Raw genomic sequence first — 21,270 nt, 5'->3', positions numbered from 1 at the left:
GAGAAATATGTCAAATAGCGGAAATTATAAAAAATATCATGCTGTCACAGATGACATTTGTTGTTCATCACACTTTTGAAGTGAATTCTTGAACCTGAACGCAGTACCTCAGACCGCTTTGCAATCCTGACCTAAAAATACTGAAAGTATCTAAAATGATGAAAAACATCTTGCTATCATTTATTAAATATGCCTCTTAATCACACATGGAATCTTATGTTTCAACTCTTTAACACAAAAACCATTGCGGTATTTCAATTCAGAGAGAAATATGTTACATATGTCTCAGCCAACGAACAACACCAGTGACTGTCAGAAGTGGGATTTGAACCCACGCCTCCAGTGGAGACTGCGGCCTAAACGCAGCGGCTTAGACCGCTCGGCCATCCTGACTGAGAAATATGTCAAATAGTGGAAATTATAAAAAATATCATGCTGTCACAGATGACTGTTGTTGTTCGTCACACTTTTGAAGTGAATTCTTGAACCTGAACGCAGTACCTCAGACCGCTTTGCAATCCTGACCTAAAAAAAATATGTTAGTGTTGTTTGTTGTTCATCACACTTTTGAAGTGAATTCTTGAGTGAAAACCTGAACGCGGCACCTCAGAGCGCTTTGCAATCCTGACCTAAAAATACTGAAAGTATCTAAAATGATGAAAAACATCTTGCTATCATTTATTAAATATGCCTCTTAATCACACATGGAATATTATATTTCAACTCTTTAACACAAACACCGTTGCGGTATTTCAATTCAGAGAGAAATATCTTACATATGTCTCAGCCAACGAACAACACCAGTGACTGTCAGAAGTGGGATTTGAACCCACGCCTCCAGTGGAGACTGCGGCCTAAACGCAGCGCCTTAGACCGCTCGGCCATCCTGACTGAGAAATATGTCAAATAGTGGAAATTATAAAAAATATCATGCTGTCACAGATGACTGTTGTTGTTCGTCACACTTTTGAAGTGAATTCTTGAACCTGAACGCAGTACCTCAGACCGCTTTGCAATCCTGACCTAAAAATACTGAAAGTATCTAAAATGATGAAAAACATCTTGCTATCATTTATTAAATATGCCTCTTAATCACACATGGAATTTTATGTTTCAACTCTTTAACACAAAAACCATTGCGGTATTTCAATTCAGAGAGAAATATGTTACATATGTCTCAGCCAACGAACAACACCAGTGACTGTCAGAAGTGGGATTTGAACCCACGCCTCCAGTGGAGACTGCGGCCTAAACGCAGCGCCTTAGACCGCTCGGCCATCCTGACTGAGAAATATGTCAAATAGTGGAAATTGTAAAAAATATCATGCTGTCACAGATGACTGTTGTTGTTCATCACACTTTTGAAGTGAATTCTTGAACCTGAACGCAGTACCTCAGACTGCTTTGCAATCCTGACCTAAAAATACTGAAAGTATCTAAAATGATGAAAAACATCTTGCTATCATTTATTAAATATGCCTCTTAATCACACATGGAATATTATATTTCAACTCTTTAACACAAAAACCATAGCTGTATTTCAATTCAGCGAGAAATACGTTACATATGTCTCAGCCAACGAACAACACCAGTGACTGTCAGAAGTGGGATTTGAACCCACGCCTCCAGTGGAGACTGCGGCCTAAACGCAGCGCCTTAGACCGCTCGGCCATCCTGACTGAGAAATATGTCAAATAGCGGAAATTATAAAAAATATCATGCTGTCACAGATGACATTTGTTGTTCATCACACTTTTGAAGTGAATTCTTGAACCTGAACGCAGTACCTCAGACCGCTTTGCAATCCTGACCTAAAAATACTGAAAGTATCTAAAATGATGAAAAACATCTTGCTATCATTTATTAAATATGCCTCTTAATCACACATGGAATCTTATGTTTCAACTCTTTAACACAAAAACCATTGCGGTATTTCAATTCAGAGAGAAATATGTTAGTGTTGTTTGTTGTTCATCACACTTTTGAAGTGAATTCTTGAGTGAAAACCTGAACGCGGCACCTCAGAGCGCTTTGCAATCCTGACCTAAAAATACTGAAAGTATCTAAAATGATGAAAAACATCTTGCTATCATTTATTAAATATGCCTCTTAATCACACATGGAATATTATATTTCAACTCTTTAACACAAAAACCATAGCTGTATTTCAATTCAGCGAGAAATATTTTACATATGTCTCAGCCAACGAACAACACCAGTGACTGTCAGAAGTGGGATTTGAACCCACGCCTCCAGTGGAGACTGCGGCCTAAACGCAGCGCCTTAGACCGCTCGGCCATCCTGACTGAGAAATATGTCAAATAGCGGAAATTATAAAAAATATCATGCTGTCACAGATGACATTTGTTGTTCATCACACTTTTGAAGTGAATTCTTGAACCTGAACGCAGTACCTCAGACCGCTTTGCAATCCTGACCTAAAAATACTGAAAGTATCTAAAATGATGAAAAACATCTTGCTATCATTTATTAAATATGCCTCTTAATCACACATGGAATCTTATGTTTCAACTCTTTAACACAAAAACCATTGCGGTATTTCAATTCAGAGAGAAATATGTTACATATGTCTCAGCCAACGAACAACACCAGTGACTGTCAGAAGTGGGATTTGAACCCACGCCTCCAGTGGACGCCTCCAGTGAACGCAGTACCTCAGACCGCTTTGCAATCCTGACCTAAAAATACTGAAAGTATCTAAAATGATGAAAAACATCTTGCTATCATTTATTAAATATGCCTCTTAATCACACATGGAATCTTATGTTTCAACTCTTTAACACAAAAACCATTGCGGTATTTCAATTCAGAGAGAAATATGTTACATATGTCTCAGCCAACGAACAACACCAGTGACTGTCAGAAGTGGGATTTGAACCCGCGCCTCCCGTGGAGACTGCGGCCTAAACGCAGCGCCTTAGACCGCTCGGCCATCCTGACTGAGAAATATGTCAAATAGCGGAAATTATAAAAAATATCATGCTGTCACAGATGACATTTGTTGTTCATCACACTTTTGAAGTGAATTCTTGAACCTGAACGCAGTACCTCAGACCGCTTTGCAATCCTGACCTAAAAATACTGAAAGTATCTAAAATGATGAAAAACATCTTGCTATCATTTATTAAATATGCCTCTTAATCACACATGGAATCTTATGTTTCAACTCTTTAACACAAAAACCATTGCGGTATTTCAATTCAGAGAGAAATATGTTACATATGTCTCAGCCAACGAACAACACCAGTGACTGTCAGAAGTGGGATTTGAACCCACGCCTCCAGTGGAGACTGCGGCCTAAACGCAGCGCCTTAGACCGCTCGGCCATCCTGACTGAGAAATATGTCAAATAGTGGAAATTGTAAAAAATATCATGCTGTCACAGATGACTGTTGTTGTTCATCACACTTTTGAAGTGAATTCTTGAACCTGAACGCAGTACCTCAGACTGCTTTGCAATCCTGACCTAAAAATACTGAAAGTATCTAAAATGATGAAAAACATCTTGCTATCATTTATTAAATATGCCTCTTAATCACACATGGAATATTATATTTCAACTCTTTAACACAAAAACCATAGCTGTATTTCAATTCAGCGAGAAATATGTTACATATGTCTCAGCCAACGAACAACACCAGTGACTGTCAGAAGTGGGATTTGAACCCACGCCTCCAGTGGAGACTGCGGCCTAAACGCAGCGCCTTAGACCGCTCGGCCATCCTGACTGAGAAATATGTCAAATAGCGGAAATTATAAAAAATATCATGCTGTCACAGATGACATTTGTTGTTCATCACACTTTTGAAGTGAATTCTTGAACCTGAACGCAGTACCTCAGACCGCTTTGCAATCCTGACCTAAAAATACTGAAAGTATCTAAAATGATGAAAAACATCTTGCTATCATTTATTAAATATGCCTCTAAATAACACATGGAATATTATGTTTCAACTCTTTAACACAAACACCGTTGCGGTATTTCAATTCAGCGAGAAATATCTTACATATGTCTCAGCCAACGAACAACACCAGTGACTGTCAGAAATGGGATTTGAACCCACGCCTCCAGTGGAGACTGCGGCCTAAACGCAGCGCCTTAGACCGCTCGGCCATCCTGACTGAGAAATATGTCAAATAGTGGAAATTATAAAAAATATCATGCTGTCACAGATGACATTTGTTCATCACACTTTTGAAGTGAATTCTTGAACCTGAACGCAGTACCTCAGACCGCTTTGCAATCCTGACCTAAAAATACTGAAAGTATCTAAAATGCTGAAAAACATCTTGCTATCATTTATTAAATATGCCTCTAAATAACACATGGAATATTATGTTTCAACTCTTTAACACAAACACCGTTTCGGTATTTCAATTCAGAGAGAAATATCTTACATATGTCTCAGCCAACGAACAACACCAGTGACTGTCAGAAATGGGATTTGAACCCACGCCTCCAGTGGAGACTGCGGCCTAAACGCAGCGCCTTAGACCGCTCGGCCATCCTGACTGAGAAATATGTCAAATAGTGGAAATTATAAAAAATATCATGCTGTCACAGATGACATTTGTTGTTCATCACACTTTTGAAGTGAATTCTTGAACCTGAACGCAGTACCTCAGACCGCTTTGCAATCCTGACCTAAAAATACTGAAAGTATCTAAAATGATGAAAAACATCTTGCTATCATTTATTAAATATGCCTCTAAATAACACATGGAATATTATGTTTCAACTCTTTAACACAAACACCGTTGCGGTATTTCAATTCAGCGAGAAATATCTTACATATGTCTCAGCCATCGAACAACACCAGTGACTGTCAGAAATGGGATTTGAACCCACGCCTCCAGTGGAGACTGCGGCCTAAACGCAGCGCCTTAGACCTCTCGGCCATCCTGACTGAGAAATATGTCAAATAGTGGAAATTATAAAAAATATCATGCTGTCACAGATGACATTTGTTCATCACACTTTTGAAGTGAATTCTTGAACCTGAACGCAGTACCTCAGACCGCTTTGCAATCCTGACCTAAAAATACTGAAAGTATCTAAAATGCTGAAAAACATCTTGCTATCATTTATTAAATATGCCTCTAAATAACACATGGAATATTATGTTTCAACTCTTTAACACAAACACCGTTTCGGTATTTCAATTCAGAGAGAAATATCTTACATATGTCTCAGCCAACGAACAACACCAGTGACTGTCAGAAGTGGGATTTGAACCCACGCCTCCAGTGGAGACTGCGGCCTAAACGCAGCGGCTTAGACCGCTCGGCCATCCTGACTGAGAAATATGTCAAATAGTGGAAATTATAAAAAATATCATGCTGTCACAGATGACTGTTGTTGTTCGTCACACTTTTGAAGTGAATTCTTGAACCTGAACGCAGTACCTCAGACCGCTTTGCAATCCTGACCTAAAAAAAATATGTTAGTGTTGTTTGTTGTTCATCACACTTTTGAAGTGAATTCTTGAGTGAAAACCTGAACGCGGCACCTCAGAGCGCTTTGCAATCCTGACCTAAAAATACTGAAAGTATCTAAAATGATGAAAAACATCTTGCTATCATTTATTAAATATGCCTCTTAATCACACATGGAATATTATATTTCAACTCTTTAACACAAACACCGTTGCGGTATTTCAATTCAGAGAGAAATATCTTACATATGTCTCAGCCAACGAACAACACCAGTGACTGTCAGAAGTGGGATTTGAACCCACGCCTCCAGTGGAGACTGCGGCCTAAACGCAGCGCCTTAGACCGCTCGGCCATCCTGACTGAGAAATATGTCAAATAGTGGAAATTATAAAAAATATCATGCTGTCACAGATGACTGTTGTTGTTCGTCACACTTTTGAAGTGAATTCTTGAACCTGAACGCAGTACCTCAGACCGCTTTGCAATCCTGACCTAAAAATACTGAAAGTATCTAAAATGATGAAAAACATCTTGCTATCATTTATTAAATATGCCTCTTAATCACACATGGAATTTTATGTTTCAACTCTTTAACACAAAAACCATTGCGGTATTTCAATTCAGAGAGAAATATGTTACATATGTCTCAGCCAACGAACAACACCAGTGACTGTCAGAAGTGGGATTTGAACCCACGCCTCCAGTGGAGACTGCGGCCTAAACGCAGCGCCTTAGACCGCTCGGCCATCCTGACTGAGAAATATGTCAAATAGTGGAAATTGTAAAAAATATCATGCTGTCACAGATGACTGTTGTTGTTCATCACACTTTTGAAGTGAATTCTTGAACCTGAACGCAGTACCTCAGACTGCTTTGCAATCCTGACCTAAAAATACTGAAAGTATCTAAAATGATGAAAAACATCTTGCTATCATTTATTAAATATGCCTCTTAATCACACATGGAATATTATATTTCAACTCTTTAACACAAAAACCATAGCTGTATTTCAATTCAGCGAGAAATACGTTACATATGTCTCAGCCAACGAACAACACCAGTGACTGTCAGAAGTGGGATTTGAACCCACGCCTCCAGTGGAGACTGCGGCCTAAACGCAGCGCCTTAGACCGCTCGGCCATCCTGACTGAGAAATATGTCAAATAGCGGAAATTATAAAAAATATCATGCTGTCACAGATGACATTTGTTGTTCATCACACTTTTGAAGTGAATTCTTGAACCTGAACGCAGTACCTCAGACCGCTTTGCAATCCTGACCTAAAAATACTGAAAGTATCTAAAATGATGAAAAACATCTTGCTATCATTTATTAAATATGCCTCTTAATCACACATGGAATCTTATGTTTCAACTCTTTAACACAAAAACCATTGCGGTATTTCAATTCAGAGAGAAATATGTTAGTGTTGTTTGTTGTTCATCACACTTTTGAAGTGAATTCTTGAGTGAAAACCTGAACGCGGCACCTCAGAGCGCTTTGCAATCCTGACCTAAAAATACTGAAAGTATCTAAAATGATGAAAAACATCTTGCTATCATTTATTAAATATGCCTCTTAATCACACATGGAATATTATATTTCAACTCTTTAACACAAACACCGTTGCGGTATTTCAATTCAGAGAGAAATATCTTACATATGTCTCAGCCAACGAACAACACCAGTGACTGTCAGAAGTGGGATTTGAACCCACGCCTCCAGTGGAGACTGCGGCCTAAACGCAGCGGCTTAGACCGCTCGGCCATCCTGACTGAGAAATATGTCAAATAGTGGAAATTATAAAAAATATCATGCTGTCACAGATGACATTTGTTGTTCATCACACTTTTGAAGTGAATTCTTGAACCTGAACGCAGTACCTCAGACCGCTTTGCAATCCTGACCTAAAAATACTGAAAGTATCTAAAATGATGAAAAACATCTTGCTATCATTTATTAAATATGCCTCTTAATCACACATGGAATCTTATGTTTCAACTCTTTAACACAAAAACCATTGCGGTATTTCAATTCAGAGAGAAATATGTTACATATGTCTCAGCCAACGAACAACACCAGTGACTGTCAGAAGTGGGATTTGAACCCACGCCTCCAGTGGACGCCTCCAGTGAACGCAGTACCTCAGACCGCTTTGCAATCCTGACCTAAAAATACTGAAAGTATCTAAAATGATGAAAAACATCTTGCTATCATTTATTAAATATGCCTCTTAATCACACATGGAATCTTATGTTTCAACTCTTTAACACAAAAACCATTGCGGTATTTCAATTCAGCGAGAAATATGTTACATATGTCTCAGCCAACGAACAACACCAGTGACTGTCAGAAGTGGGATTTGAACCCACGCCTCCAGTGGAGACTGCGGCCTAAACGCAGCGCCTTAGACCGCTCGGCCATCCTGACTGAGAAATATGTCAAATAGCGGAAATTATAAAAAATATCATGCTGTCACAGATGACATTTGTTGTTCATCACACTTTTGAAGTGAATTCTTGAACCTGAACGCAGTACCTCAGACCGCTTTGCAATCCTGACCTAAAAATACTGAAAGTATCTAAAATGATGAAAAACATCTTGCTATCATTTATTAAATATGCCTCTTAATCACACATGGAATCTTATGTTTCAACTCTTTAACACAAAAACCATTGCGGTATTTCAATTCAGAGAGAAATATGTTACATATGTCTCAGCCAACGAACAACACCAGTGACTGTCAGAAGTGGGATTTGAACCCACGCCTCCAGTGGACGCCTCCAGTGAACGCAGTACCTCAGACCGCTTTGCAATCCTGACCTAAAAATACTGAAAGTATCTAAAATGATGAAAAACATCTTGCTATCATTTATTAAATATGCCTCTTAATCACACATGGAATCTAATGTTTCAACTCTTTAACACAAAAACCATTGCGGTATTTCAATTCAGAGAGAAATATGTTACATATGTCTCAGCCAACGAACAACACCAGTGACTGTCAGAAGTGGGATTTGAACCCACGCCTCCAGTGGAGACTGCGGCCTAAACGCAGCGCCTTAGACCGCTCGGCCATCCTGACTGAGAAATATGTCAAATAGTGGAAATTATAAAAAATATCATGCTGTCACAGATGACTGTTGTTGTTCGTCACACTTTTGAAGTGAATTCTTGAACCTGAACGCAGTACCTCAGACCGCTTTGCAATCCTGACCTAAAAATACTGAAAGTATCTAAAATGATGAAAAACATCTTGCTATCATTTATTAAATATGCCTCTTAATCACACATGGAATTTTATGTTTCAACTCTTTAACACAAAAACCATTGCGGTATTTCAATTCAGAGAGAAATATGTTACATATGTCTCAGCCAACGAACAACACCAGTGACTGTCAGAAGTGGGATTTGAACCCACGCCTCCAGTGGAGACTGCGGCCTAAACGCAGCGCCTTAGACCGCTCGGCCATCCTGACTGAGAAATATGTCAAATAGTGGAAATTGTAAAAAATATCATGCTGTCACAGATGACTGTTGTTGTTCATCACACTTTTGAAGTGAATTCTTGAACCTGAACGCAGTACCTCAGACTGCTTTGCAATCCTGACCTAAAAATACTGAAAGTATCTAAAATGATGAAAAACATCTTGCTATCATTTATTAAATATGCCTCTTAATCACACATGGAATATTATATTTCAACTCTTTAACACAAAAACCATAGCTGTATTTCAATTCAGCGAGAAATACGTTACATATGTCTCAGCCAACGAACAACACCAGTGACTGTCAGAAGTGGGATTTGAACCCACGCCTCCAGTGGAGACTGCGGCCTAAACGCAGCGCCTTAGACCGCTCGGCCATCCTGACTGAGAAATATGTCAAATAGCGGAAATTATAAAAAATATCATGCTGTCACAGATGACATTTGTTGTTCATCACACTTTTGAAGTGAATTCTTGAACCTGAACGCAGTACCTCAGACCGCTTTGCAATCCTGACCTAAAAATACTGAAAGTATCTAAAATGATGAAAAACATCTTGCTATCATTTATTAAATATGCCTCTTAATCACACATGGAATCTTATGTTTCAACTCTTTAACACAAAAACCATTGCGGTATTTCAATTCAGAGAGAAATATGTTAGTGTTGTTTGTTGTTCATCACACTTTTGAAGTGAATTCTTGAGTGAAAACCTGAACGCGGCACCTCAGAGCGCTTTGCAATCCTGACCTAAAAATACTGAAAGTATCTAAAATGATGAAAAACATCTTGCTATCATTTATTAAATATGCCTCTTAATCACACATGGAATATTATATTTCAACTCTTTAACACAAACACCGTTGCGGTATTTCAATTCAGAGAGAAATATCTTACATATGTCTCAGCCAACGAACAACACCAGTGACTGTCAGAAGTGGGATTTGAACCCACGCCTCCAGTGGAGACTGCGGCCTAAAAGCAGCGGCTTAGACCGCTCGGCCATCCTGACTGAGAAATATGTCAAATAGTGGAAATTATAAAAAATATCATGCTGTCACAGATGACATTTGTTGTTCATCACACTTTTGAAGTGAATTCTTGAACCTGAACGCAGTACCTCAGACCGCTTTGCAATCCTGACCTAAAAATACTGAAAGTATCTAAAATGATGAAAAACATCTTGCTATCATTTATTAAATATGCCTCTTAATCACACATGGAATCTTATGTTTCAACTCTTTAACACAAAAACCATTGCGGTATTTCAATTCAGAGAGAAATATGTTACATATGTCTCAGCCAACGAACAACACCAGTGACTGTCAGAAGTGGGATTTGAACCCACGCCTCCAGTGGACGCCTCCAGTGAACGCAGTACCTCAGACCGCTTTGCAATCCTGACCTAAAAATACTGAAAGTATCTAAAATGATGAAAAACATCTTGCTATCATTTATTAAATATGCCTCTTAATCACACATGGAATCTTATGTTTCAACTCTTTAACACAAAAACCATTGCGGTATTTCAATTCAGCGAGAAATATGTTACATATGTCTCAGCCAACGAACAACACCGATGTCTTGTGCAAAGTTGAATTTCCTCAGGTATGAGCATTGTTGTTTCTCTTCACCGTCTATTTTAATGGGGAAATTAAAGGTGATAGGCTCTCATACTGATTGACAATTGTTTACTGCCTGCATTTTAGAAGTTCTCATTTGGCATGAAATCTGGATTTAATGTGGTTGGATAAAACCAAGAGAAAAGGGCCGGTTAGCTCAGATGGTCACTGTGTGGTGCTAATAACGCCAAGGTCATGGGTTCAATCCCCATACTGGCCAAGGATTGCCAGGATATCATGTTTTTATTTAGTCTGTGTTATTCCAGCCTCTGAAACTGTCCTATTCCAAAGAAGAATCCAATAGAAAGTGAGCTGATACTACATCCCATCCAGGTTCAATGATCTACCTCCATCCAAATATTTTTTTGTGGAAACCCATCCATCCTGTCTAGCAATGCCAAGCCAGTAGGTGATCCCACTGGTAACATTCTCAAGTATTCTCCCAGGCCAATTCAAAAAAATCTAAACTGTGTCTTTACCTGACATTGTCAGAACGTAATGGTGATACTATGTGATTGTAAGTTAAGTCGCAAAACCCCCTGGTAACACTCATTCAACGATAAATCCGTCCACACTTGCAGTAGATGTTTAAATTCATGATGGAGTTGCAAACCTCAGGTGTTGAAAGATATCTTTCTGGTCCTCCTACTCTGCAGGTGAATAATAGCAGTTGAATAAAAAGTGAAACTGTTGCATTTAGGGACCACGTGGCCTAATGGACAAGGCGTCTGACTTCGGATCAGAAGATTGAGGGTTCGAGTCCCTTCGTGGTTGAAACTTCCAATATATTTGCAAGAAGTCTTGTGCAAAGTTGAATTTCCTCAGGTATAAACATTGTTGTTTCCAACAAAATACACTTCCATTATATTTAAATTCATTCTCTTCACCGTCTATTTTAATGGGGAAATTAAAGGTGATAGGCTCTCACAACTGATTGACAATTATTTACTGCCTGCATTTTAGAAGTTCTCATTTGGCCTGAAATCTGGATTTACTGTAGTTGGATAAAATCAAGAGAAAAGGGCCAGTTAGCTCAGATGGTCAGAGCGTGGTGCTAATAACGCCAAGGTCATGGGTTCAATCCCCATACTGGCCAAGGATTGCCAGGATATCATGTTTTTATTTAGTCTGTGTTATTCCAGCCTCTGTAACTGTCCTATTCCAAAGAAGAATCCAATAGAAAGTGATCTGATACGACATCCCATCCAGGTTCAATGATCTACCTCCATCCAAATATTTTTTTGTGGAAACCCATTCATCCTGTCTAGCAATGCCAAGCCAGTAGGTGATCCCACTGGTAACATTCTCAAGTATTCTCCCAGGCCAATTAAAAAAAATCTAAACTGTGTCTTTACCTGACATTGTCAGAACGTAATGGTGATACTATGTGATTGTAAGTTAAGTCGCAAAACCCCCTGGTAACACTCATTCAACGATAAATCCGTCCACACTTGCAGTAGATGTTTAAATTCATGATGGCGTTGCAAACCTCAGGTGTTGAACGATATTTTTCTGGTCCTCCTACTCTGCAGGTGAATAATAGCAGTTAAAAAAAAATAAAACTGTTGCATTTAGGGACCACGTGGCCTAATGGACAAGGCGTCTGACTTCGGATCAGAAGATTGAGGGTTCGAGTCCCTTCGTGGTTGAAACTTCCAAGATATTTGTAAGATGTCTTGTGCAAAGTTAAATTTCCTCAGGTATGAGCATTGTTGTTTCCAACAAAATACTTTTCCATTATATTTAAATTCATTCTCTTCACCGTCTATTTTAATGGGGAAATTAAAGGTGATAGGCTCTCACAACTGATTGACAATTATGTATTGCCTGCATCATAGAAGTTCTCATTTGTCCTGAAATCTGGATTTACTGTAGTTGGATAAAATCAAGAGAAAAGGGCCGGTTAGCTCAGATGGTCAGAGCGTTGTGCTAATAACGCCAAGGTCATGGGTTCAATCCCCATACTGGCCAAGGATTGCCAGGATATCATGTTTTTATTTAGTCTGTGTTATTCCAGCCTCTGAAACTGTCCTATTCCAAAGAAGAATCCAATAGAAAGTGAGCTGATACTACATCCCATCCAGGTTCAATGATCTACCTCCATCCAAATATTTTTTTGTGGAAACCCATTCATTCTGTCTAGCAATGCCAAGCCAGTAGGTGATCCCACTGGTAACATTCTCAAGTATTCTCCCAGGCCAATTAAAAAAAATCTAAACTGTGTCTTTACCTGACATTGTCAGAACGTAATGGTGATACTATGTGATTGTAAGTTAAATCGCAAAACCCCCTGGTAACACTCATTCAACGATAAATCCGTCCACACTTGCAGTAGATGTTTAAATTCATGATGGCGTTGCAAACCTCAGGTGTTGAAAGATATTTTTCTGGTCCTCCTACTCTGCAGGTGAATAATAGCAGTTAAAAAAAAGTGAAACTGCTGCATTTAGGGACCACGTGGCCTAATGGACAAGGCGTCTGACTTCGGATCAGAAGATTGAGGGTTCGAGTCCCTTCGTGGTTGAAACTTCCAAGATATTTGTAAGATGTCTTGTTCAAAGTTAAATTTCCTCAGGTATGAGCATTGTTGTTTCCAACAAAATACTTTTCCATTATATTTAAATTCATTCTCTTCACCGTCTATTTTAATGGGGAAATTAAAGGTGATAGGCTCTCACAACTAATTGACAATTGTTTACTGCCTGCATTTTAGAAGTTCTCATTTGGCCTGAAATCTGGATTTACTGTAGTTGGATAAAATCAAGAGAAAAGGGCCGGTTAGCTCAGATGGTAAGAGCGTGGTGCTAATAATGCCAAGGTCATGGGTTCAATCCCCATACTGGCCAAGGATTGCCAGAATATCATATGTTTTTATTTAGTCTGTGTTATTCCAGCCTCTGAAACTGTCCTATTCCAAAGAAGAATCCAATAGAAAGTGAGCTGATACTACATCCCATCCAGGTTCAATGATCTACCTCCATCCAAATATTTTTTTGTGGAAACCCATTCATCCTGTCTAGCAATGCCAAGCCAGTAGGTGATCCCACTGGTAACATTCTCAAGTATTCTCCCAGGCCAATTAAAAAAAATCTAAACTGTGTCTTTACCTGACATTGTCAGAACGTAATGGTGATACTATGTGATTGTAAGTTAAATCCCCAAAAAAACCCGGTAACACTCATTCAACGATAAATCCGTCCACACTTGCAGTAGATATTTAAATTCATGATGGCGTTGCAAACCTCAGGTGTTGAAAGATATTTTTCTGGTCCTCCTACTCTGCAGGTGAATAATAGCAGTTAAAAAAAAGTGAAACTGCTGCATTTGGGGACCACGTGGCCTAATGGACAAGGCGTCTGACTTCGGATCAGAAGATTGAGGGTTCGAGTCCCTTCGTGGTTGAAACTTCCAAGATATTTGTAAGATGTCTTGTTCAAAGTTAAATTTCCTCAGGTATGAGCATTGTTGTTTCCAACAAAATACTTTTCCATTATATTTAAATTCATTCTCTTCACCGTCTATTTTAATGGGGAAATTAAAGGTGATAGGCTCTCACAACTGACTGACAATTGTTTACTGCCTGCATTTTAGAAGTTCTCATTTGGCATGAAATCTGGATTTACTGTAGTTGGATAAAATCAAGAGAAAAGGGCCGGTTAGCTCAGATGGTCAGAGCGTGGTGCTAATAACGCCAAGGTCATGGGTTCAATCCCCATACTGGCCAAGATTGCCAGGATATCATGTTTTTATTTAGTCTGTGTTATTCCAGCCTCTGAAACTGTCCTATTCCAAAGAAGAATCCAATAGAAAGTGAGCTGATACTACATCCCATCCAGGTTCAATGATCTACCTCCATCCAAATATTTTTTTGTGGAAACCCATTCATCCTGTCTAGCAATGCCAAGCCAGTAGGTGATCCCACTGGTAACATTCTCAAGTATTCTCCCAGGCCAATTAAAAAAAATCTAAACTGTGTCTTTACCTGACATTGTCAGAACGTAATGGTGATACTATGTGATTGTAAGTTAAGTCGCAAAACCCCCTGGTAACACTCATTCAACGATAAATCCGTCCACACTTGCAGTAGATGTTTAAATTCATGATGGCGTTGCAAACCTCAGGTGTTGAAAGATATTTTTCTGGTCCTCCTACTCTGCAGGTGAATAATAGCAGTTAAAAAAAAATGACTGCTCCATTTAGGGACCACGTGGCCTAATGGACAAGGCGTCTGACTTCGGATCAGAAGATTGAGAATTCGAGTCCCTTCTTGGTTGAAACTTCCAAGATATTTGTAAGACGTCTTGTGCAAAGTTGAATTTCCTCAGGTATAAGCATTGTTGTTTCCAACAAAATACATTTCCATTATATTTAAATTCATTCTCTTCACCGTCTATTTTAATGGGGAAATCAAAGGTGATAGGCTCTCACAACTGATTGACAATTATTTACTGCCTGCATCATAGAAGTTCTCATTTGGCCTGAAATCTGGATTTACTGTAGTTGGATAAAATCAAGAGAAAAGGGCCGGTTAGCTCAGATGGTCAGAGCGTGGTGCTAATAACGCCAAGGTCATGGGTTCAATCCCCATACTGGCCAAGGATTGCCAGGTTATCATGTTTTTATTTAGTCTGTGTTATTCCAGCCTCTGAAACTGCCCTATTCCAAAGAAGAATCCAATAGAAAGTCAGCTGTTACTACATCCCATCCAGGTTCAATGATCTACCTCCATCCAAAGGTTTTTTTGTGGAAACCCATTCATTCTGTCTAGCAATGCCAAGCCAGTAGGTGATCCCACTGGTAACATTCTCAAGTATTCTCCCAGGCCAATTAAAACAAATCTAAACTGTGTCTTTACCTGACATTGTCAGAACGTAATGGTGATACTATGTGATTGTAAGTTAAATCGCAAAACCCCCTGGTAACACTCATTCAACGATAAATCCGTCCACACTTGCAGTAGATGTTTAAATTCATGATGGCGTTGCAAACCTCAGGTGTTGAAAGATATTTTTCTGGTCCTCCTACTCTGCAGGTGAATAATAGCAGTTAAAAAAAAGTGAAACTGCTGCATTTAGGGACCACGTGGCCTAATGGACAAGGCGTCTGACTTCGGATCAGAAGATTGAGGGTTCGAGTCCCTTCGTGGTTGAAACTTCCAAGATATTTGTAAGATGTCTTGTTCAAAGTTAAATTTCCTCAGGTATGAGCATTGTTGTTTCCAACAAAATACTTTTCCATTATATTTAAATTCATTCTCTTCACCGTCTATTTTAATGGGGAAATTAAAGGTGATAGGCTCTCACAACTAATTGACAATTGTTTACTGCCTGCATTTTAGAAGTTCTCATTTGGCCTGAAATCTGGATTTACTGTAGTTGGATAAAATCAAGAGAAAAGGGCCGGTTAGCTCAGATGGTAAGAGCGTGGTGCTAATAATGCCAAGGTCATGGGTTCAATCCCCATACTGGCCAAGGATTGCCAGAATATCATATGTTTTTATTTAGTCTGTGTTATTCCAGCCTCTGAAACTGTCCTATTCCAAAGAAGAATCCAATAGAAAGTGAGCTGATACTACATCCCATCCAGGTTCAATGATCTACCTCCATCCAAATATTTTTTTGTGGAAACCCATTCATCCTGTCTAGCAATGCCAAGCCAGTAGGTGATCCCACTGGTAACATTCTCAAGTATTCTCCCAGGCCAATTAAAAAAAATCTAAACTGTGTCTTTACCTGACATTGTCAGAACGTAATGGTGATACTATGTGATTGTAAGTTAAATCCCCAAAAAAACCCGGTAACACTCATTCAACGATAAATCCGTCCACACTTGCAGTAGATATTTAAATTCATGATGGCGTTGCAAACCTCAGGTGTTGAAAGATATTTTTCTGGTCCTCCTACTCTGCAGGTGAATAATAGCAGTTAAAAAAAAGTGAAACTGCTGCATTTAGGGACCACGTGGCCTAATGGACAAGGCGTCTGACTTCGGATCAGAAGATTGAGGGTTCGAGTCCCTTCGTGGTTGAAACTTCCAAGATATTTGTAAGATGTCTTGTTCAAAGTTAAATTTCCTCAGGTATGAGCATTGTTGTTTCCAACAAAATACTTTTCCATTATATTTAAATTCATTCTCTTCACCGTCTATTTTAATGGGGAAATTAAAGGTGATAGGCTCTCACAACTGACTGACAATTGTTTACTGCCTGCATTTTAGAAGTTCTCATTTGGCATGAAATCTGGATTTACTGTAGTTGGATAAAATCAAGAGAAAAGGGCCGGTTAGCTCAGATGGTCAGAGCGTGGTGCTAATAACGCCAAGGTCATGGGTTCAATCCCCATACTGGCCAAGATTGCCAGGATATCATGTTTTTATTTAGTCTGTGTTATTCCAGCCTCTGAAACTGTCCTATTCCAAAGAAGAATCCAATAGAAAGTGAGCTGATACTACATCCCATCCAGGTTCAATGATCTACCTCCATCCAAATATTTTTTTGTGGAAACCCATTCATCCTGTCTAGCAATGCCAAGCCAGTAGGTGATCCCACTGGTAACATTCTCAAGTATTCTCCCAGGCCAATTAAAAAAAATCTAAACTGTGTCTTTACCTGACATTGTCAGAACGTAATGGTGATACTATGTGATTGTAAGTTAAGTCGCAAAACCCCCTGGTAACACTCATTCAACGATAAATCCGTCCACACTTGCAGTAGATGTTTAAATTCATGATGGCGTTGCAAACCTCAGGTGTTGAAAGATATTTTTCTGGTCCTCCTACTCTGCAGGTGAATAATAGCAGTTAAAAAAAAATGACTGCTCCATTTAGGGACCACGTGGCCTAATGGACAAGGCGTCTGACTTCGGATCAGAAGATTGAGAATTCGAGTCCCTTCTTGGTTGAAACTTCCAAGATATTTGTAAGACGTCTTGTGCAAAGTTGAATTTCCTCAGGTATAAGCATTGTTGTTTCCAACAAAATACATTTCCATTATATTTAAATTCATTCTCTTCACCGTCTATTTTAATGGGGAAATCAAAGGTGATAGGCTCTCACAACTGATTGACAATTATTTACTGCCTGCATCATAGAAGTTCTCATTTGGCCTGAAATCTGGATTTACTGTAGTTGGATAAAATCAAGAGAAAAGGGCCGGTTAGCTCAGATGGTCAGAGCGTGGTGCTAATAACGCCAAGGTCATGGGTTCAATCCCCATACTGGCCAAGGATTGCCAGGTTATCATGTTTTTATTTAGTCTGTGTTATTCCAGCCTCTGAAACTGCCCTATTCCAAAGAAGAATCCAATAGAAAGTCAGCTGTTACTACATCCCATCCAGGTTCAATGATCTACCTCCATCCAAAGGTTTTTTTGTGGAAACCCATTCATTCTGTCTAGCAATGCCAAGCCAGTAGGTGATCCCACTGGTAACATTCTCAAGTATTCTCCCAGGCCAATTAAAACAAATCTAAACTGTGTCTTTACCTGACATTGTCAGAACGTAATGGTGATACTATGTGATTGTAAGTTAAATCGCAAAACCCCCTGGTAACACTCATTCAACGATAAATCCGTCCACACTTGCAGTAGATGTTTAAATTCATGATGGCGTTGCAAACCTCAGGTGTTGAAAGATATTTTTCTGGTCCTCCTACTCTGCAGGTGAATAATAGCAGTTAAAAAAAAATGAAACTGTTGCATTTAGGGACCACGTGGCCTAATGGACAAGGCGTCTGACTTCGGATCAGAAGATTGAGGTTTCGAGTCCCTTCGTGGTTGAAACTTCCAAGATATTTGTAAGATGTCTTGTGCAAAGTTGAATTTCCTCAGGTATGAGCGTTGTTGTTTCCAACAAAATATACTTCCATTATATTTGAATTCATTCTCTTCACCGTCTATTTTAATGGGGAAATTAAAGGTGATAGGCTCTCACAACTAATTGACAATTGTTTACTGCCTGCATTTTAGAAGTTCTCATTTGGCCTGAAATCTGGATTTACTGTAGTTGGATAAAATCAAGAGAAAAGGGCCGGTTAGCTCAGATGGTAAGAGCGTGGTGCTAATAATGCCAAGGTCATGGGTTCAATCCCCATACTGGCCAAGGATTGCCAGAATATCATATGTTTTTATTTAGTCTGTGTTATTCCAGCCTCTGAAACTGTCCTATTCCAAAGAAGAATCCAATAGAAAGTGAGCTTATACTACATCCCATCCAGGTTCAATGATCTACCTCCATCCAAATATTTTTTTGTGGAAACCCATTCATCCTGTCTAGCAATGCCAGAAAACTTACATTTGAATAAAAATCTGGATTTTTCGAAATTGGAGTCAGAAGACATTCTAACGGCAGCAGTTGACACGGTACAGTGGTGTAGTGGTTAGCACTCTCGCTTCCCAGACAGATGCCTCGGGTTCAACTCCACCCAGTGGCGCCTCTGTGTTAGGTGGTGTAGGCTTAGCCTGCATGGGGTTCACTCCATACTTGTAAAAGTAATGGAATTTTTTTATTAAACTTCCACGTCTGAAAAGAATCCCAAAATATTTTGCAAAAAGTCATGAAATTCTATCTTTAGTCATATGAAGGGGCACGGCGGTGAGAAAACGTACATTTGAATAAAAATCTGAATTTTTTCAAAATTGGAGTCATAAGACATTCTAACGGCAGCAGTTGACACGGTACAGTGGTGTAGTGGTTAGCACTGTCGCCTCCCAGACAGATGCCTCGGGTTCTACTCCACCCAGTGGCGCCTCTGTGTTAGGTGGTGTAGGCTAAGCCTGCATGGGGTTCACTCCATACTTGTAAAAGTAATGGAATTTTTTTATTAAACTTCCACGTCTGAAAAGAATCCCAAAATATTTTGCAAAAAGTCATGAAATTCTATCTTTAGTCATATGAAGGGGCACGACGGTGAGAAAACGTACATTTGAATAAAAATATGAATTTTTTCGAAATTGGTGTCATAAGACATTCTAACGGCAGCAGTTGACACGGTACAGTGGTGTAGTGCTTAGCACTATCGCCTCCCAGACAGATGCCTCGGGTTCAACTCCACCCAGTGGCGCCTCTGTGTTAGGTGGTGTAGGCTAAGCCTGCATGGGGTTCACTCCATACTTGTAAAAGTAATGGAAAAAACTTTTTTTAAACTTCCACGTCTGAAAAGAATCCCAAAATATTTTGCAAAAGTCATGAAATTCTATCTTTAGTCATATGAAGGGGCACGACGGTGAGAAAACGTACATTTGAATAAAAATATGAATTTTTTCGAAATTGGAGTCATAAGACATTCTAACGGCAGCAGTTGACACGGTACAGTGGTGTAGTGGTTAGCACTGTCGCCTCCCAGTCAGATGCCTCGGGTTCAACTCCACCCAGTGGCGCCTCTGTGTTAGGTTGTGTAGGCTAAGCCTGCATCGGGTTCACTCCATACTTGTAAAAGTAATGGAATTTTTTTATTAAACTTCCACGTCTGAAAAGAATCCCCAAATATTTTGCAAAAAGTGATTAAATTCTATCTTTAGTCATATGAAGGTGCACGATGGTGAGAAAACCTACTTTAGAATAAAAATCCGAATTTTTTCTAAATTGGAGTCATAAGACATTCTAACGGCAGGAGTTGACACGGTACAGTGGTGTAGTGGTTAGCACTATCGCCTCCCAGACAGATGCCTCGGGTTCAACTCCACCCAGTGGCTACTCTGTGTTAGGTGGTGTAGGCTAAGCCTGCATGGGCTTCACTCCATACTTGTAAAAGTAATGGAATAAACTTTTTGAAAAATTCCGCATCTGAAAAAAATCCCAAAATATTTTGCAAAAAGTCATGAAATTCTATCTTTAGTCATATGAAGGGGCACGACGGTGAGAAAACGTAATTTTGAATAAAAATCTGAATTTTTTCGAAATTGGAGTCATAAGACATTCTAACGGCAGCAGTTGACACGGTACAGTGGTGTAGTGGTTAGCACTATCGCCTCCCAGACAGATGCCTCGGGTTCAGCTCCACCCAGTGGCGCCTCTGTGTTAGGTGGTGTAGGCTAAGCCTGCATCGGGTTCACTCCATACTTGTAAAAGTAATGGAATGTTTTTATTAAACTTCCACGTCTGAAAAGAATCCCAAAATATTTTGCAAAAAGTCATGAAATTCTATCTTTAGTCATATGAAGGGGCACGGCGGTGAGAAAACGTACATTTGAATAAAAATCTGAATTTTTTTTAAATTGGAGTCATAAGACATTCTAACAGCAGCAGTTGAAACGGTACAGTGGTGTAGTGGTTAGCACTATCGCCTCCCAGACAGATGCCTCGGGTTCAACTCCACCCAGTGGCGCCTCTGTGTTAGGTGGTGTAGGCTAAGCCTGCATGGGGTTCACTCCATACTTGTAAAAGTAATGGAATTTTTTTTTTGAAAAATTCCGCGTCTGAAAAGAATCCCAAAATATTTTGCAAAAAGTCATGAAATTCTATCTTTAGTCATATGAAGGGGCACGACGGTGAGAAAACGTACATTTGAATAAAAATCTGAATTTTTTCAAAATTGGAGTCATAAGACATTCTAACGGCAGCAGTTAACACGGTACAGTGGTGTAGTGGTTAGCACTGTCGCCTCCCAGTCAGATGCCTCGGGTTCAACTCCACCCAGTGGAGCCTCTGTGTTAGGTTGTGTAGGCTAAGCCTGCATCGGGTTCACTCCATACTTGTAAAAGTAATGGA

General features: G+C 39.4%; 37 non-coding genes across 37 annotated transcripts; 16 read left to right on the top strand and 21 right to left on the bottom strand.

The window, feature by feature from the left end:
* Nucleotides 1–310: 310 nt before the first annotated feature.
* Nucleotides 311–393, bottom strand: trnal-uag (transfer RNA leucine (anticodon UAG)). Its single transcript has one exon. It is a non-coding gene; the product is annotated as a tRNA-Leu (tRNA).
* A 415-nt stretch (nucleotides 394–808) lies between these two features.
* trnal-uag (transfer RNA leucine (anticodon UAG)) lies at nucleotides 809–891 on the bottom strand. Its single transcript has one exon. It is a non-coding gene; the product is annotated as a tRNA-Leu (tRNA).
* Nucleotides 892–1,202: 311 nt separating this feature from the next.
* trnal-uag (transfer RNA leucine (anticodon UAG)) lies at nucleotides 1,203–1,285 on the bottom strand. The gene has a single exon. It is a non-coding gene; the product is annotated as a tRNA-Leu (tRNA).
* A 311-nt stretch (nucleotides 1,286–1,596) lies between these two features.
* Nucleotides 1,597–1,679, bottom strand: trnal-uag (transfer RNA leucine (anticodon UAG)). Its single transcript has one exon. It is a non-coding gene; the product is annotated as a tRNA-Leu (tRNA).
* A 544-nt stretch (nucleotides 1,680–2,223) lies between these two features.
* trnal-uag (transfer RNA leucine (anticodon UAG)) lies at nucleotides 2,224–2,306 on the bottom strand. The gene has a single exon. It is a non-coding gene; the product is annotated as a tRNA-Leu (tRNA).
* A 572-nt stretch (nucleotides 2,307–2,878) lies between these two features.
* On the bottom strand, nucleotides 2,879–2,961 carry trnal-uag (transfer RNA leucine (anticodon UAG)). The gene has a single exon. It is a non-coding gene; the product is annotated as a tRNA-Leu (tRNA).
* Nucleotides 2,962–3,272: 311 nt separating this feature from the next.
* trnal-uag (transfer RNA leucine (anticodon UAG)) lies at nucleotides 3,273–3,355 on the bottom strand. Its single transcript has one exon. It is a non-coding gene; the product is annotated as a tRNA-Leu (tRNA).
* A 311-nt stretch (nucleotides 3,356–3,666) lies between these two features.
* trnal-uag (transfer RNA leucine (anticodon UAG)) lies at nucleotides 3,667–3,749 on the bottom strand. Its single transcript has one exon. It is a non-coding gene; the product is annotated as a tRNA-Leu (tRNA).
* A 311-nt stretch (nucleotides 3,750–4,060) lies between these two features.
* trnal-uag (transfer RNA leucine (anticodon UAG)) lies at nucleotides 4,061–4,143 on the bottom strand. Its single transcript has one exon. It is a non-coding gene; the product is annotated as a tRNA-Leu (tRNA).
* Nucleotides 4,144–4,451: 308 nt separating this feature from the next.
* On the bottom strand, nucleotides 4,452–4,534 carry trnal-uag (transfer RNA leucine (anticodon UAG)). Its single transcript has one exon. It is a non-coding gene; the product is annotated as a tRNA-Leu (tRNA).
* Nucleotides 4,535–4,845: 311 nt separating this feature from the next.
* trnal-uag (transfer RNA leucine (anticodon UAG)) lies at nucleotides 4,846–4,928 on the bottom strand. Its single transcript has one exon. It is a non-coding gene; the product is annotated as a tRNA-Leu (tRNA).
* A 308-nt stretch (nucleotides 4,929–5,236) lies between these two features.
* trnal-uag (transfer RNA leucine (anticodon UAG)) lies at nucleotides 5,237–5,319 on the bottom strand. The gene has a single exon. It is a non-coding gene; the product is annotated as a tRNA-Leu (tRNA).
* Nucleotides 5,320–5,734: 415 nt separating this feature from the next.
* trnal-uag (transfer RNA leucine (anticodon UAG)) lies at nucleotides 5,735–5,817 on the bottom strand. The gene has a single exon. It is a non-coding gene; the product is annotated as a tRNA-Leu (tRNA).
* Nucleotides 5,818–6,128: 311 nt separating this feature from the next.
* trnal-uag (transfer RNA leucine (anticodon UAG)) lies at nucleotides 6,129–6,211 on the bottom strand. Its single transcript has one exon. It is a non-coding gene; the product is annotated as a tRNA-Leu (tRNA).
* A 311-nt stretch (nucleotides 6,212–6,522) lies between these two features.
* Nucleotides 6,523–6,605, bottom strand: trnal-uag (transfer RNA leucine (anticodon UAG)). The gene has a single exon. It is a non-coding gene; the product is annotated as a tRNA-Leu (tRNA).
* Nucleotides 6,606–7,149: 544 nt separating this feature from the next.
* On the bottom strand, nucleotides 7,150–7,232 carry trnal-uag (transfer RNA leucine (anticodon UAG)). Its single transcript has one exon. It is a non-coding gene; the product is annotated as a tRNA-Leu (tRNA).
* A 572-nt stretch (nucleotides 7,233–7,804) lies between these two features.
* On the bottom strand, nucleotides 7,805–7,887 carry trnal-uag (transfer RNA leucine (anticodon UAG)). The gene has a single exon. It is a non-coding gene; the product is annotated as a tRNA-Leu (tRNA).
* A 572-nt stretch (nucleotides 7,888–8,459) lies between these two features.
* Nucleotides 8,460–8,542, bottom strand: trnal-uag (transfer RNA leucine (anticodon UAG)). Its single transcript has one exon. It is a non-coding gene; the product is annotated as a tRNA-Leu (tRNA).
* A 311-nt stretch (nucleotides 8,543–8,853) lies between these two features.
* Nucleotides 8,854–8,936, bottom strand: trnal-uag (transfer RNA leucine (anticodon UAG)). Its single transcript has one exon. It is a non-coding gene; the product is annotated as a tRNA-Leu (tRNA).
* A 311-nt stretch (nucleotides 8,937–9,247) lies between these two features.
* Nucleotides 9,248–9,330, bottom strand: trnal-uag (transfer RNA leucine (anticodon UAG)). The gene has a single exon. It is a non-coding gene; the product is annotated as a tRNA-Leu (tRNA).
* Nucleotides 9,331–9,874: 544 nt separating this feature from the next.
* trnal-uag (transfer RNA leucine (anticodon UAG)) lies at nucleotides 9,875–9,957 on the bottom strand. The gene has a single exon. It is a non-coding gene; the product is annotated as a tRNA-Leu (tRNA).
* A 1,311-nt stretch (nucleotides 9,958–11,268) lies between these two features.
* On the top strand, nucleotides 11,269–11,341 carry trnar-ucg (transfer RNA arginine (anticodon UCG)). Its single transcript has one exon. It is a non-coding gene; the product is annotated as a tRNA-Arg (tRNA).
* Nucleotides 11,342–11,589: 248 nt separating this feature from the next.
* On the top strand, nucleotides 11,590–11,663 carry trnai-aau (transfer RNA isoleucine (anticodon AAU)). Its single transcript has one exon. It is a non-coding gene; the product is annotated as a tRNA-Ile (tRNA).
* A 480-nt stretch (nucleotides 11,664–12,143) lies between these two features.
* On the top strand, nucleotides 12,144–12,216 carry trnar-ucg (transfer RNA arginine (anticodon UCG)). The gene has a single exon. It is a non-coding gene; the product is annotated as a tRNA-Arg (tRNA).
* A 248-nt stretch (nucleotides 12,217–12,464) lies between these two features.
* Nucleotides 12,465–12,538, top strand: trnai-aau (transfer RNA isoleucine (anticodon AAU)). Its single transcript has one exon. It is a non-coding gene; the product is annotated as a tRNA-Ile (tRNA).
* Nucleotides 12,539–13,018: 480 nt separating this feature from the next.
* trnar-ucg (transfer RNA arginine (anticodon UCG)) lies at nucleotides 13,019–13,091 on the top strand. Its single transcript has one exon. It is a non-coding gene; the product is annotated as a tRNA-Arg (tRNA).
* A 248-nt stretch (nucleotides 13,092–13,339) lies between these two features.
* trnai-aau (transfer RNA isoleucine (anticodon AAU)) lies at nucleotides 13,340–13,413 on the top strand. The gene has a single exon. It is a non-coding gene; the product is annotated as a tRNA-Ile (tRNA).
* A 483-nt stretch (nucleotides 13,414–13,896) lies between these two features.
* Nucleotides 13,897–13,969, top strand: trnar-ucg (transfer RNA arginine (anticodon UCG)). Its single transcript has one exon. It is a non-coding gene; the product is annotated as a tRNA-Arg (tRNA).
* Nucleotides 13,970–14,217: 248 nt separating this feature from the next.
* Nucleotides 14,218–14,291, top strand: trnai-aau (transfer RNA isoleucine (anticodon AAU)). Its single transcript has one exon. It is a non-coding gene; the product is annotated as a tRNA-Ile (tRNA).
* Nucleotides 14,292–15,089: 798 nt separating this feature from the next.
* On the top strand, nucleotides 15,090–15,163 carry trnai-aau (transfer RNA isoleucine (anticodon AAU)). The gene has a single exon. It is a non-coding gene; the product is annotated as a tRNA-Ile (tRNA).
* Nucleotides 15,164–15,643: 480 nt separating this feature from the next.
* trnar-ucg (transfer RNA arginine (anticodon UCG)) lies at nucleotides 15,644–15,716 on the top strand. Its single transcript has one exon. It is a non-coding gene; the product is annotated as a tRNA-Arg (tRNA).
* A 248-nt stretch (nucleotides 15,717–15,964) lies between these two features.
* Nucleotides 15,965–16,038, top strand: trnai-aau (transfer RNA isoleucine (anticodon AAU)). Its single transcript has one exon. It is a non-coding gene; the product is annotated as a tRNA-Ile (tRNA).
* Nucleotides 16,039–16,521: 483 nt separating this feature from the next.
* trnar-ucg (transfer RNA arginine (anticodon UCG)) lies at nucleotides 16,522–16,594 on the top strand. The gene has a single exon. It is a non-coding gene; the product is annotated as a tRNA-Arg (tRNA).
* Nucleotides 16,595–16,842: 248 nt separating this feature from the next.
* Nucleotides 16,843–16,916, top strand: trnai-aau (transfer RNA isoleucine (anticodon AAU)). The gene has a single exon. It is a non-coding gene; the product is annotated as a tRNA-Ile (tRNA).
* Nucleotides 16,917–17,714: 798 nt separating this feature from the next.
* trnai-aau (transfer RNA isoleucine (anticodon AAU)) lies at nucleotides 17,715–17,788 on the top strand. Its single transcript has one exon. It is a non-coding gene; the product is annotated as a tRNA-Ile (tRNA).
* Nucleotides 17,789–18,268: 480 nt separating this feature from the next.
* On the top strand, nucleotides 18,269–18,341 carry trnar-ucg (transfer RNA arginine (anticodon UCG)). The gene has a single exon. It is a non-coding gene; the product is annotated as a tRNA-Arg (tRNA).
* A 248-nt stretch (nucleotides 18,342–18,589) lies between these two features.
* Nucleotides 18,590–18,663, top strand: trnai-aau (transfer RNA isoleucine (anticodon AAU)). The gene has a single exon. It is a non-coding gene; the product is annotated as a tRNA-Ile (tRNA).
* Nucleotides 18,664–21,270: the final 2,607 nt, after the last annotated feature.

This window comes from Gasterosteus aculeatus, chromosome 15 (genome assembly GCF_964276395.1).
Source record: "Gasterosteus aculeatus chromosome 15, fGasAcu3.hap1.1, whole genome shotgun sequence".
Classification (NCBI taxonomy): Eukaryota; Metazoa; Chordata; class Actinopteri; order Perciformes; family Gasterosteidae; genus Gasterosteus; species Gasterosteus aculeatus.
The sequence above is the reverse complement of the archived record's forward strand: the minus strand, read 5'-3'. Positions and strand labels throughout refer to the sequence as shown.